Below are 14,788 nucleotides of genomic sequence, written 5' to 3' on the forward strand. Positions count from 1 at the left end.
CTTTGTATGTTACTATCACCTGTTTGTAATTCCACGGGACGGCCTTTGTGTCAACCATTGGTAACTGGGTCACTGGCTTAATAATAACGGGGGTAACACGAGCCCCTTCCACGATTATGACAGGCTTGCCCGGGACCCCTGGCATGATCACTTTTTGCTTTTTCTGGTTCGCTTCAACATCAACCGGAGGCCCTTTCACAACCAATACAGATGGCTTCACGTTGAGCGTGCTTGGCTTCTCCGATACCCCTTTAACTGTCAAGGACATTGCTTTTGCAGAATCTAGAGCTTCAATTGGATTACTTTCGCTAGCCCGGATCATCATGACAGACTTGGAAGAGTTTTTGGGCTCCCCATCCTTATGAACTATCTCGATCATATGTGTCTCTGCATGGGCCGGCAAAGGATTTTGGTTGATGTTTGGCGCCTCCGGGCTCTGGACCACAATTTGATTTGTATCAATAAGCTCTTGGATCGCCCTCTTCATATGCCAGCACTTCTCCGTGTCGTGCCCCGGGGCATCAGAACAATATGCACATCTAAGGGAGTAATCAAGGTTCCCTGGAGGCGGATTTGGTATCTTTGGCTCAATCGGCCTTAAAACGTCCAACTGCCTCAACCTCTGAAACAAACTGGTATAGGACTCTCCAAGAGGGGTGAAGGTTTCTTTCCGCTGCTGCCTCTCTTTTCTGTAATCTTGCCTTGGTTGAAAACTTGGACCAGTAGGATTTTGGTATGGTTGTGGGGGCGTATAAGGATTTTGTGGAGTTGGAGCACGCCATTGCGGGTAGGGAGGGGGTTGAGCAGATGACTATGCGTGGTGAACATGGTATTGGGGTAGCTCGACAGAATATCGAGGGTCTTGTGGTGGGAAATAATGCTGGGATGGATTATATGGAGCTTGGGTGTAGGTTTGAGGCCGGGGTTGAGTTTGGGTGTACTGGTGAGGCGGACCCCTTGGGCCACGCCATGATCCGGAGACAAACATAGCGACATCTTCTTTCTTCTTTTTGCCTAACACCGCTTCCAGTGCCACTTTGAATTGCTTGTGTGGTTGCTTTTATGGCAGAGTAGCTCATGATCTTGCTTGACTTGAGTCCCTCTTCCACCATTCCTCCCATCTTTACCACATCATTGAAGGACTTACCTATGGCTGAGATCAAATGGCCAAAGTAAGTGGGCTCTAGGGCTTGAAGAAAGTACTCGACCATCTCATCTTCTTCCATCGGAGGGTAGACTCGTGCAGCTTGTTCTCTCCATCTGAAACCATATTCCCTAAAGCTTTCATTGGGCCTCTTCTCTACCTTGGTCAAAGATAGGCGATCCGGGACAATGTCTATATTGTACTGAAAGTGCCGAGCAAAGGCCTGAGCCAAGTCATCCCATGTGTACCACCTGCTAGTGTCTTGGCGGGTGTACCACTCTAAAGCTGCCCCACTCAGACTCTGACTGAAATATGCCATTAATAATTCATCTTTCCCACCTGCGCCTCTCATATTGCTGCAGAAGCCTCTCAAATGGGCCACGGGATCTCCATGTCCATCGTACGGGTCAAACTTGGGCATCTTGAACCCAGCGGGCAGTTGAACATCCGAAAATAAGCATAAATCCTTGTAAGCCATACTTACTTGGCTTCATATCCCTTGCATGTTCTTCAAAGATTGCTCTAGGCTCTTCACTTTCCTGAACATCTCGTCCTGCTCTATATTCCGGGATGGTTTCTCAGTTTCGACAAGAGGTTCAAAGTGAGGGGCATGGGAATAAGGATCCGCGACTTTGAAAGTTGGTTCCGGAACATAATATTGGGTATCTGGAGCTTGGAACGCGGGTTCACTAGAAAATCTATGAAGGGTAGCTCGCAGAGGGGCTACGAAAATAGGAGCGGATGTCGGAGCAGGGTATGCGGTTATTTTGGCTAGTGGAGCATGAAAGGTTTGGGACGAGGTGCCAGGGTAGTGGCGATAAGGGGTAAAGCCTGGTGCATGCTGAGGGGAAAGATCAATGGTAATGGGATCTTGGGCTTGTGACAATGGTGGGATGAAAGCGGGATTTTCTGGGTAGTTAGCGAGGAATGAAGGTGGAGGATGCCCCCTGACCCAGGCTTGATACATTTCTGCCATCTGATGCTTCAACCTGTAGACCTCCTCTTTCAATTCAGACTCCGATTCTGCAATCTCCCTTGGCGGGTCGGTAACACCCGTATCTAATTCTTTGCTAGTCATGACTACCTTGCACTTTGATCTGGTGTTATAGGGGTGACTTGCCAGGATGCCAACAAACTAACCACCTAAAACAGAACCTAGCTTTATGCACACACAACAACTTGGTCAGTTTTAAAGCAATTTACAGATAGGTAATCGCATATTAGGGATGCAATGCACCTGAGCAGTTAAACGTTTCTAAATGCTTTGCGACGGCTCATATGTTTCATCCCGGCTTTTCCAAATTCTCCAATCCTGATTTTTCCCTCTCTCCTTTGCTATGTTTCGCTCTTTTAATACTTATACTTTCCTCTTTTCTTTAGTTTGGCCCCTCTTTTCTTTCTTCCCTCATTTTCTCTCTTTTTCTCTCTTCTTCTCTATTTTCTTTTAAGAATATGATCGAATCCTATGGGGATTGTCTACGTATCATGACGCCGCATGAATCAGATCATTACGTAGTTCAGAGAAATAGATCCGAAATAATTTATTTCATTAATGAAAGACATCTTTTTGGATTTTCTATTACAAGGACTAAAGTAGCGATGACTGCAAAAGGAAAATATACAGACTCGAAATAAAGTAATAGACAACCTTGACAAAGACGAACAAGACTCAGAGAAAGTAAAACACAGACTACTAAAGGAAATCAAAAATACATAAGAGCCTCCACTGGTACTCTGGAGGCTTGCAGGACATCAGCCGGTCTCCGCACAGGCCTGCGGGCAATATCTTCTTGAAGGCGGTCTAGGTCAACCATCACTTGTCGGACGAATGTCATTACAGAAAGAAAAAACATAGACTTGGTCATGTCTTCACATTCATGGCATTTTATTACAACATAATCAGCTATCTCTTTAATCCTCATTCAGATGACACCCTTTTCTTGAAGCAAACGTCCAATCTGTTGGGCCCGAGCCTCTAATACTTGTGTATCTGTGTTGCTTTGGTCTTGTAACTGCTTCAGGCTTTCTTGTAGTTGGTAAATCAGTGCATAGCAATGCTCTCTTTCTGTCTTGAAATCCTTTGTTTGCTTGACCATTTCATTTTCCAGGGCAACCAGCTTTTTCTGTAAAATTACTACTTCTTTGTCATATTTCTGCTTCAACTGGTGGGCTAATCTAGCGTGTTCTTCCGCACCTTTGGCCAGCCTTTCTTGAGCATTGAACAAGTCCCTTTCGGCCTTTGTTAAGTCAAAACTGTAATCATGCACTTTTCGCCTCAGGTTGGTTATAATTTTCTCATCTCTCTCACTTCTTGCTGGTGTCTCGGCGGCTATTTTCATTCTCTGGATTTGGGCTCGAAGGGCTTCATTTTCCTTGGTCAACCTCTTTTTTTCCCCTGCATCTTCAGCTGCCTGCAAACTACTATCAAATTTGATTTTTTCAATTTGTCCTTCTAGCTTGTTTATAGTAGTTCGGTATTCCTTTTCTTTAGCTAACCAAGCCCACTGCTCCTGCGATGCGTCAATAAATTATTGGATATGAGGTCTTTTAGTTGGTCGTTCAGATTCACCATTCATCGTGAATCTCTTTCCATACCAGGCAACATAACTAGGTAAGACTTCACCCCTAGACAAATCACGTACTCGGGTGTTTGCCCCCAAATACTGGCATTCGCTCCAAATTTGGCAAACCGCTTCTTCGGGAAATTGGGCATCAGAGCGGATTTCGACCACATAAGTGCTAAGATCTTCATCTCTAGGAAATGTCTGGCATCTTCCAAGCTGTCTCAAAACCCGGTACGGAGCATAGGGTTGGATGCTTCGGAGACCCATTAGCAAGAAGTAGGGACCAGCGGCGGGCATATAAACAATCTCATCAACGGGAAGCCAACCCAATGTCCACTCTACCTGATCTGCGGTCGTAGATCGAAGGCGGGTAATCCAATCTTTGACCCCTTTCGGCATTTCGAATCCTGTTACTCGTGAACCAAACTCTTCCATGCAGTTTTTCCCCATAGACCCATAGTTCATGTATCGAGGACGATGATAAAGGTGTTCAATCATCCACATTTGCAACAACAGGTTGCATCCCTCGAAAAAATTAACTTCGGCCTTACAGAACGTGAGGGCTCGTAATATATCTAATACGATCATGGGTGCGAGAGTACTCTTGGCTTGAGTAGTCAGAACATGGACAACCCCGGCTACCCGTAAATCAATGTGCCCATCTTCCCTTGGAAACACCAAAAGTCCTAAAAATGCCACCATGAAGGCAAAACATCTATGGGTCTCCCATTTTGATCGGTTTCCTTTACTGCAGAGTTCATTTCCTGGGTCTTCGAATCCCCTTAAATACCTGTATCGCTGATATAGAAAATGAAAAATGGAGGTTCCCCCTGCTAGACTTCCAGTCTTGATTTGTCTGCTTATCTTTAGTAAGTCCAGAAACTTGTGGGGAGTAACAGTCCTTGGAGATACCGGGTAATTGTGTCTCAATCCCTCCGTGCTCCTAGTATAACCCGCCATTTCTTCCAAAGTAGGCGTAAGCTCAAAATCTGAGAAGTGCAAAACATTATGAGCGGGGTCCCAGAATGCCACTAATGCCTCTATCAGGTCCCTTCTAGGTTGAATTTTCAATAGTCCAGTGAGCGCCCCAGGTATTGGTTGACCATGTCTCGTCCTTGTTTTCCCAAATCCTCCCACCACATGTGGAGTGCTAGTGGAATCTGATCCATAACCTTCACATGTAAGTTCTGAACGGTGCTCATTCTGCACATTTTTAAATTAGGGTGACCAGATTAAAATTTTGTACAAAACTGACCATGAAAAGATTATTTATTTTTTTGCAAAATACAACCGAAAACAAATCACGGCTACTTTTGCAAATACGACCTTTCAACACTTCGGAGGAGAAGATTTTAGGGCTGTGTTTGCTAAGTGGCCAATTTTTTTTTCTTCTATTTTTTTTAAAAAAAACATGAGTGGCTATTCTTTGCAAAACAGCCTTTCGGCGTCCCGTCGGGACATTTTTGGCTATTTGGGCAAAAATGGCATCGCCGAACTTTATTTATGACAACATCTCCCTATTTTGATTATTATTATTATTTTGCAAAAATAGGACTGGACCCTATGAGGGTTGCCTACGTATCCCACACCTTGTGGGAATCAAACCCGCGTAGTTCAATGAGTTTTGACTCGTGAAAAAATAGGACTTATTTTTTTTTCAAAGACTCATCCTTTTCTTTTTTCTCTTTTTTTTTAAAAATCGGCAGAGTTTTAGGATATTTTGAACACTGGTATTTTCCAGATGTTTCTCTATCCTACCTCACTTCTTGATTTTGCTGGATTTTCTTTCCCTATTCTAAAAGCCGGTCAACATACAAGCCGAAACCGATAAATGCACAAGTAGCATGTAAAAAAATGCATCAGAATGGTCTTTTAAATTGGGTACACCTGTCCTAGACAGACCCAACCCCTATGTTGAGTCTCCAAGGTCAAATGCACGTGATGCAAACAAACGTACCTACTAGGGATCCGGCATGAGGCTATGTTATTCTAGGCTTAAAACCCTAGGTGTATGGTTCTAGACCTGGCTTACCCGAGCGGACAATTCGAGCCAGGGGAGAGCAACGTACCGGTAACCAAAAGGCCATCCGGCTTTGTAACTGATCTGATCCTCGTTCTAAATTAGGATATGACATTAACAGAAAAGAAGTCATGCCAGCGTGCACTTCCCAGAAGATTTAGAAGACTCAAAGAGAAGAAGGGTTTTCGTGACAGTTTATATACAGTCCAAACAATATCAAAGCGGTAAAAAGAGGCATTTAGCACATTAGGCTCAAACACATAAAAATCAGATAATAAGTAAAAGCCAAGTATAACAGTCATCAAAGCTCGAATTCTGAACCCCGAAACCAGAGATTCTGGGTTCGGGTCCCCAGCAGAGTCGCCAGAGCTATCACACCTCCTTTTTCCCCGGGGGGGGGGGGGAGGGAGAGATAGGGGAGTTTTTCCAATTTAAGTGACATAAATCGAAATGGGATTATTTATTATTTTAGAGTCTCCACTTGGAATAATTTATGGTGTCCCAAGTCACCGGTTTATTTTAAATCCCAAATCGAGGAAATTTGACTCTATTTATGGTCCGCGAACACAGAAGACCGGGTAAGAAATTCTGTTAACCCGGGAGAAGGTGTGAGGCACTCCCGAGTTCCGTAGTTTTAGCACGGTCGCTGAATTATTAATAATTGGCCTAACTATCTGATTTATTACATATTTAAAATCTATTGTGCTTTTTAGCTTTCTGACCGCTTTTATTATTTATGGAATTTATTTGAAACAAGTCACGATGTCGTACACTTGTCGTTTTGACACACGTCGCAAACCACGCCACATGAAATGCATTCACGATTTACGATATGCTTATTTTATTATTATTAGAAGTTGTGGTCGGGTCACATGAAATGCACACTCGAATGGGATTTACGTATCATGACCATGCCACGGGAACCGTACCCATAGTCACGATGATTTATTATTAATCGCGCCTAAAGCAAAACTACAATGTTTATGAATTGATTAACCCATCCTAAAATTTGATATTATATATGGAAAGGTCCAAAATGTATGGAAAAGGAATGTTGGAAAGATAGCAACTTGTTCTTTTGAATCCATAATGAAATGAATCTTTCGCTGTCACGAACCTAGATAACAATTATAAACGTGACCCAATCCATTTTTTTATTTTTTAGTCAGTTCTTAACTACTTCGAAGGAAATCAAAATGAACTAAGATTGCATCGAATAATATGAACGCGAACATAAGTAGCTAATCAACATAAACTTGGCAAATTCGAGATACTGTAAACGAAAATCTAAAAGTCTAACTGCATTCTTGAGACACTGAATCTAAATACAACAATTTGAGATACATTGAAGAGCCCAGTCACATTTTAACAAACTGAAATTAGCTACTGCATTTTGGAGTACGAATCTGGGCTATAGAATGAGCCCAGTAACATGAAACTTTGAATATGCTACTAGTGCAATCTCAAGTGGAGTTCTATATGAACAAAGGAAAACAATTGCAAATGAATCGACAACCCATTGGTCCTGAAATAAGTTACAAAGTTTAACTGATAGAATTTCAAATCTATGCTTTAATTACAACAACTTTCCAAGAGAAATCATTCCTGGCACATTACTTCCATTCTTTTCGCACTTTTCAAGTTTACAATAAGATAGCCACTGAGTTACTCTTATAACCGAAATCTGCCAAACGAACTATCAAGTGAGAAGATGGCATCAAAACTAGCTTAATGAACAGGAATATCACTTAGGATAGAGTGCTTCATTTTAGAAGGACAAATCAATGTTAATACCTTGAATCCTATCGGCCAATAATACTTAATTTGGACTTTTCAATAGAGCATGACGAGAATTCATCAAAAGAAAGAGAAAAGAAAACAAAACATATATACAGATTAAATCCCTAACACACGAAGGTTTGTATTTTTATTTAACAGACAACCATGGAACACTACAGGTGAGCATAGACATACCTAGCTGCAGAAAACCCAACCGAATGACCAAATAAAGGTCTAAATATGAAAGAGGAAAATTCAGCTATGAGCCAGCAGAAACAGCAATTTCCAGCAACAGAAAGACAGCAGCAAGACCAAAATAAAACCCAAAATCCCAAAGCTAGAGCTTGGTCACAGCAAAATGAATAAAAAGAAGCAAAGTGAAGGCTTCTTTGACTCAAGCAAATATGGAAAATCCATGAAAACAAACAACCACTGAGTATAAGCTTAGCAAAACAAATTTTCTTCTTCTCTGATTTTTCTGTCTCTAAGTTTAAATTCAGAGTGCCATTTTTATTTTTGGAAGATCAGTGAGTATCTAGAGTGTGTGTTCTTCAATGTATTTGAGAGGAATCGAAACTCAGTAAAAAAAATCCCACCCTTCGTTTCTGTGTGAAGGGTGTATATATAGGCTATCTAAAATCAGAGAAGGTCTGTTGGGGGGAAGGAATATGTCAGCGTGAATTCAGGGAAAATAGACGAGGGCAGGGAATCTTTTTCCAACTAAAAAATGCCAGCTGTCCCTTATAGAAACAGACTATCTGCTTAGGCTTGGGCCAAATGTTATGACCCAAATGGCCCAAGACCAAGCCCAGATCCGACATTAAAGAAAACAGCCCACAAAAGAAATGAAACAACAAATGCCATATTTCAAATAAAATCAGAGATTTGACTAAGTACTTAACCTTTAATTAATCTAAATCAGTTTATTAGTTGAACAAATTGAACATGCAATTAACGACGAAGCTTAATCAACCAATCTGGAAAAAGAAAAAAAAGGAAAAACAACAAAACAAAAACAAACAAGAAAAACACAGAGCCAGAACAAATGAGGAAAAAGACTACTAATTTAACGCTAAAGAAATGAGTAAACGAAACAACCCGACGGGCAACGGAAACGATGAACTCTAGCCGCGAATCGATGAAAGGACCGGACTCCGGTAACTTCGAAACGGGTCGAGACTAGCCTAGAATAGATGCTCTCAACAAGATTACTCGATGCATGTGAGTCTTGAACTAAAATAAACAGAAACACCAAAGTCATTTAGAAATAAACCAGACTAGGGTTTTTCTGGAATTTTAGTTCTAAGATTCGCTAATTTTGGTGGGGTTTTTGATGAAATTGATGGGGGATTAGGGATTAGGAGGGTATGAGGGTTATAGGGTGCGAGTTTGAGAGGATTCGGAGTGGTGCCGTCGGCGTGGGGATTCTTGGCGGCTAGGGTTTGGAGTGAGTTTGAGAGAGAGAGAGACGAGGGGTTTAGGGGCGGCTAGGGTTTGGTGAGTGAAGGAGAGGGAGAGGAAAATGAGGGGGGTCTGAAGGGTTTGGGTGGTGGATCCGACAGATATAAGGGTTGGGGGGAGTTACGGGGCGTTAGATCAAAGGAGATCAATGGCTGAGATCGCCTGTTAACGAAACGACGTCGTTTTGGTTAAGTGACGAGGCTGGGCCAAGTGAGGGGTTGGGCTTAGCGGACTTGGGGCGATCGTTTGGGCCAGACATTATTTTGGCCCAAGTTTGAGACCAAACAGAATTTCTTTCTTTTCTTTTCTTTTTCTTGATTTTAAATTCTAATTAATTAAAACCTAAATTAAGTATTAAATCAAGCTAATTTGTAGAAATAAACCTAGTTATCTATTTTACCATAATTAATTAATTTAGACTAATAAAAGAAGAATTACTAATTTGCAATTTAAAGCCTAAAAATGTAAAAACGACTCATATTTTTTGTGATTTTTGTTTATTAATGCAGTTAACTCATGCAATTAAATCCTAAATGCAACTAGACCTAAAATGTTATGCACGAAATACTGTAGACATTTTGGTATTTTTCTTATGACTTTAGAATGTTAAATATGTAACTAAATGTAAGGAACTTTTAACCGAAATTCCTACAAATTCTATAAAACTTAAAACAATTAAGAAAAAGTCTATTTGTGAATTTCTATAGGAATATTTTAGTCGGGCAAAAATTACGTGCTCACACATGAGTACACCACAATGGTACCTAGTAAGTGTCAAGCCTTACCTTGGTCGAGTAGTGACGAGGTCAGGTCAGGCCCACTAGTATATAATAAGTAGAGCAAGAGAATATACAGTGTAATAAGAGACTATAATTTAACAAAAGGAAACACAGCAAGGCAACTGTACAACATGGGATCTCCCAAGATACTGTCTTGTAGTTTCAAAATAAATATACAAGGAGAACTCCCGAGGAACCGCCTCGTAGTCTCAAAAGTAAATGTGCAGGGAGAACTTCCGAGGAACCGCCTCGTAGTATCAAAGGTAAATATAAAAGGAGAACTCCCAAGGAACCGCCTCGTAGTCTCAAAAGTAAACACATAGCTCAACCGATAAATACCATAGTTAACAACAAGAATTTTACAGTTAAGGCTGATAAAGAACAAGGAAAAATAGGAAATCAACTAGGCATGCTTCACAGAGTTCAAATAAACAATTAAAGCATGTAGACATGCGATATTAGACTAAACAGGATAACTACGCATATTGGGATAACTCAATTAAGAATGAAAGATAGACTAATACTTATTTAAAAGGTATAACTCAAATTAAAGGAAACAAATAGCTACTCAGTAAAATAAATCGGATTTGTTTTCAATAAATAGCCCATGTACGTGCTCGTCACCTCACGTACACGGCGCTCACATATCACAACAGTACCAAATCCTAAGGGGATTACCCCCACACAAGGTTAGGCAAGCCACTTACCTCGAACCAAGCTCAATCAATAGGTAACAATACCATTTCCACGAATATCTGACTCTGAATGGCCCAAATCTAGCAAAAAATAATTACATATCATAAATACAACTATAATAGACTAATCAAATCAATGAAATCAAGACTTTAACAAAAATTCCAAAATCCGTCCTAAAACGTAGACCCGGGCCCACCTCTCGAAATCGGGCAAAAATCACAAAATCTAAAAGCTCATTCACTCACGAGTCCAACCATACCAAATTTATCAAAATCTGACCTCAAATGACCACTAAAAACCCAAAATCTCTTCAAATCTCTAGCCTCAAACTCCCAAATTCCACCTTAAATAGACAAACTAGGTGTAAAGATAAATGGGGAAGCAAGATTATTGATCAAAAATAAGCACAAGGGACTTACCTCACGAAATCCCTTGAAAATGCTCTCAAGAAATCACTAAAGTCGGGCTCAAAATGATGAAATTAAGCAAATTTCGCAAAGTCTCGCATTCAAGGACTTTGCCCTGGCTTTCCGCACCTGCAGCAACTTGGCTGCTTATGCGGTCTTGTAGGTGCGCCCCTTTCCCGCTTCTGTGCCAACCGTATGTGAAGGGAAATCCCCCGCATCTGCACCTTTGCCCGCATCTGTGCGCCTGTGTGCGCTTCTGTGCAAGCCGCTTCTGTGCGCGAGTGGCCGCATCTGCGGCCTCTGCCCAAGGCCTCCTTGGCCGCTTCTGCGGTCCATTTTCTTGCTTCTGCGAGCACGCATCTGCGGTCCCCAATCCGTAGATGCGATTACACCAGTAGTTGTAAACCTTCATCCATTCTTCAACTTTGAACCTTGGTTCGTTAACCACCCAAAATCTACCCGCGGCCCCCGGGACCTCAACCAAACACACCAACAAGTCTCATAACATCATATGAACTTAATCGTATCTTCAAATCACCTCCAACAACATCGAAAACACGAATTACACAGATTCAAGCCTAAGAAACTTCAAAATTTCCAAATTCTACAAATGACGCCAAAACTTATCAAATCATGAAATTTTGCACACAAGTCATAAATGACATTATGGACCTACTACAACTTCCGAAATCAGAATCCGACATCGTTATCAAAAAGTCCACTTCCGGTCAAAATCTCCAAAAATTCGACTTTCACCATTTCAAGCCTAAATTAGCTACAGACCTCAAATTCATAGTCCGGACTCGCTCTTAAGTCCAAAATCACCCAACAGAGCTAACAGGACTGACGGAACTCCATTCCGGAGTCGTCTTCATACAGTTCCGACTACGGTCAAAATCTTAAGACTTAAGCTTCCGTTTTAGGGACTAAGTGTCCCATAATACTCCGAAACCAAAAATAAAACCTCCCGACAAGTCGCATAAGTAGAAAAATAATACGAAAAAAGTAGTTAATAGCGGATCGGGGCTATTACTCTCAAAACGACCAGCTGGGTCATTACACATTATAGGGACCAATACCCTATCTTCAATACATGGTACTACATCCCCTGGTCGCATTATACCCTATGTAGGCATTATTTTCTGCCTACATAGGGTACGACATGCCCTAGTAGAATATCAGAGAGCCAAGAACATCACCTTATTGCGAACATAGGGTACTACATCCCCTGGTCGCATTACTTTCTGCCTACATAGAGTACGATATTCCCTAGTTGCATCTCTAATCACCACGAACCTAATTTTATTGCCAACATAGGGTATGACATTCCCTAGAAGAATCTTAGAGAGCTAAGGGCCTCACCTTATTTCCAACACAGGGTACTACATCCCCTGATCGCATTAATTTTTGCCTACATAGGGTACGACAATCCCTAGTAGAATCTTAGAGAGCCAAGAGTCTCAACTTATTGCCAACACATGGTACTACATCCACTGGTTGCATTTCTTATTGCTAACATTGGGTACGACATTCCTAGTAGCATCTCATAGTGCCTCGAGCCTTATGTTCTGCCAACATAGGGTACGACATTCCCTAATAGCATCTCAGAGTGCCACGAGCCTCATCTTATTGTCAACACAGGGCACTACATCCCTTGGCTGCATTACTTTCATCTAACATATATAGGGTACGACATTCCCTAGTAGCATCCTAGAGTACCACGAGCCTCATCTTATTGTCAACACAAGGTACTACATCCCCTGGTTGCCTTCTATCTTGTTAACATAGGGTACGACATTCCCTATTCGAAAAATAAAACCATTTCTTTTTCAATTCTCCATTATGCAATAGCAAATATAGTTTATTCTGCAATAGCAAAGATAGTTTATTGAGACGGCCAAGCCGATCGAGTCGTGATCGGACTCCGTCTAAAGGTACGGTGGTATTGGTATTGTGAACGGTGATATTGTGAATGGTGGCATATTGGTACTAAAGATCTTCCAACTTAAAATATAAAAATTTACTTGAACATTGTCTTGGTCCTAACTTGAGGTTTGATGTTGTTTGAGGCTTCCACTAATATTATGATTGTTCTTGCTTGTAATTTTAATCGTTCTATTGAGAGGGTGCTTTGTCATTCATACTAGTACTATTCCATATGTACTAACGTACATTTTGCCGAGGACGCTGCATCTTCAATGGATGCAGGTGGTTCTACAGCAGGAGACATTGATCAGTGATAGCGGTACAGCCTCTTTCCAGCTGACTTGGTGTGCCCCACTTTATTTCGGGGTCATGTATCTTTTGTTCCTTATGTATTGTGTTTGAGGTATAGTCGGGGCCTTGTTGCTAGCACTATCATAGTACTCTTTGGTCTCTATTAGAGGCTCCGTAGATACGGTGTGGGTTGTATTGGTATCGGGAAAGTCAAGATAGCAATGTTGTATGTGTGTTACATCTTCCGCTTCAAACTATGAAAGTGTGTGTAATTTGAGACTGTTGCAGCCAAACGCACACGCAAGTATACGTGGTCGTCAAGTAATAAAGTGACTAAAAGTCGGATGTCGAACCCACAAGGACTTGTGACTAACTATTAACTAAATTAGACTATCCTAATTATCTAAACAAGAATTAAATCTAAAAATATTTTATTCTAAACTAATTAAATAAGAAAAATATAAATAATAAACTTTGAACAGAGAGAGAGCAGATTTTAATGATATCAATGTAATGAAAACGATCTAGGGTTATGGGCTATCTAACAATCCTATTGTATTCTTCAATTGAATTGACCGACTAATTTATCTAGCTTATTGGTTGACAGGGTTAATGCTCATAAGAATCTGTCGAGTTCTTACTCGCCTATTCAAGCTAACCTAACGCCTATATGTCTATGGAGTTAGAATCAACAAGAACGCATTTATAATTCCTGTAAATCAACCAAGCAAGGCAATTAGGTATATGTCTATCCTAACTACGAATCCGTCCCCCGATGCCCGAGTTCAAGAACTTGCCCTACTCAATCCTATATGCAATATAGAATTCCCACTTTCGAGTTCAATTCTAGATTCGTAGATAATATTCAATTGGTGATCAAGCAATTAAATAATTAAGTGCAAGATTGAATAAATAAACTAATATGATAAATCAAGAAGTCAAAATCAATATCCGAATAACAATAGTCATGAAAGAACCACAACCCTAGAACGTGAAGTTTAGCTCCATATAGACATGGTAGCCAAACAACAAATCATATAAAGAAACATAAAAATTACTAAGTTTGGTGGGAGAAAGATGGAAGTTGATGAATTCCGGCCTTCACAGCTTTGTCGTGGCTTTTTTTTTCCTCTTCCCAATATGTTAGATGCCCTAAAAGAGGCGTTTTTGGCTTATATATTGCGTACAAAAGTCGTGGGCCAAAGCTCTCCTATTCCTAGTCCAAATCGGCTTCAGGGATTGATGCTAGGGTGGATGCGACGCATCCACCTCGTCCTCCATTTCAATTTTGCCTGCGAAGGTGGATGCGACGCATCCACCTTGTCCTCTATTTCTCAGCTTTGCATGCGAGGGTGGATGCGACGCATCCACCCCTAGTTCCTCCATCTCAGCTTTGCCCAGGTGCGGATGCTATGGCGGATGCTATGGGCTGACTTCACTGCTAAGGGTGCGCGAACTGATCTTTTTCTAGATGGATGCGACGCATCCAATCTCTCTTCCTCTACCTAGAGCACCTTTTCTTCATATTTTTGCACTCCAAACACCCTAATTCACCACACACAACTCAATTAGTCATAAAACCAATAATTAAACCATGTTGGGCATTTTAAAGATCAAATAACATCAAGAAGCGGTTAAAACATGGGTAAAGTAACATCAACACATATCGAAATATGCCAAACATCACTACCCCACACTTAAACCTTTGTTCGTCCTCGAAC

The sequence above is a fragment of the Nicotiana tomentosiformis genome, chromosome 8, assembly GCF_000390325.3.
Source record: "Nicotiana tomentosiformis chromosome 8, ASM39032v3, whole genome shotgun sequence".
Taxonomy (NCBI): Eukaryota; Viridiplantae; Streptophyta; class Magnoliopsida; order Solanales; family Solanaceae; genus Nicotiana; species Nicotiana tomentosiformis.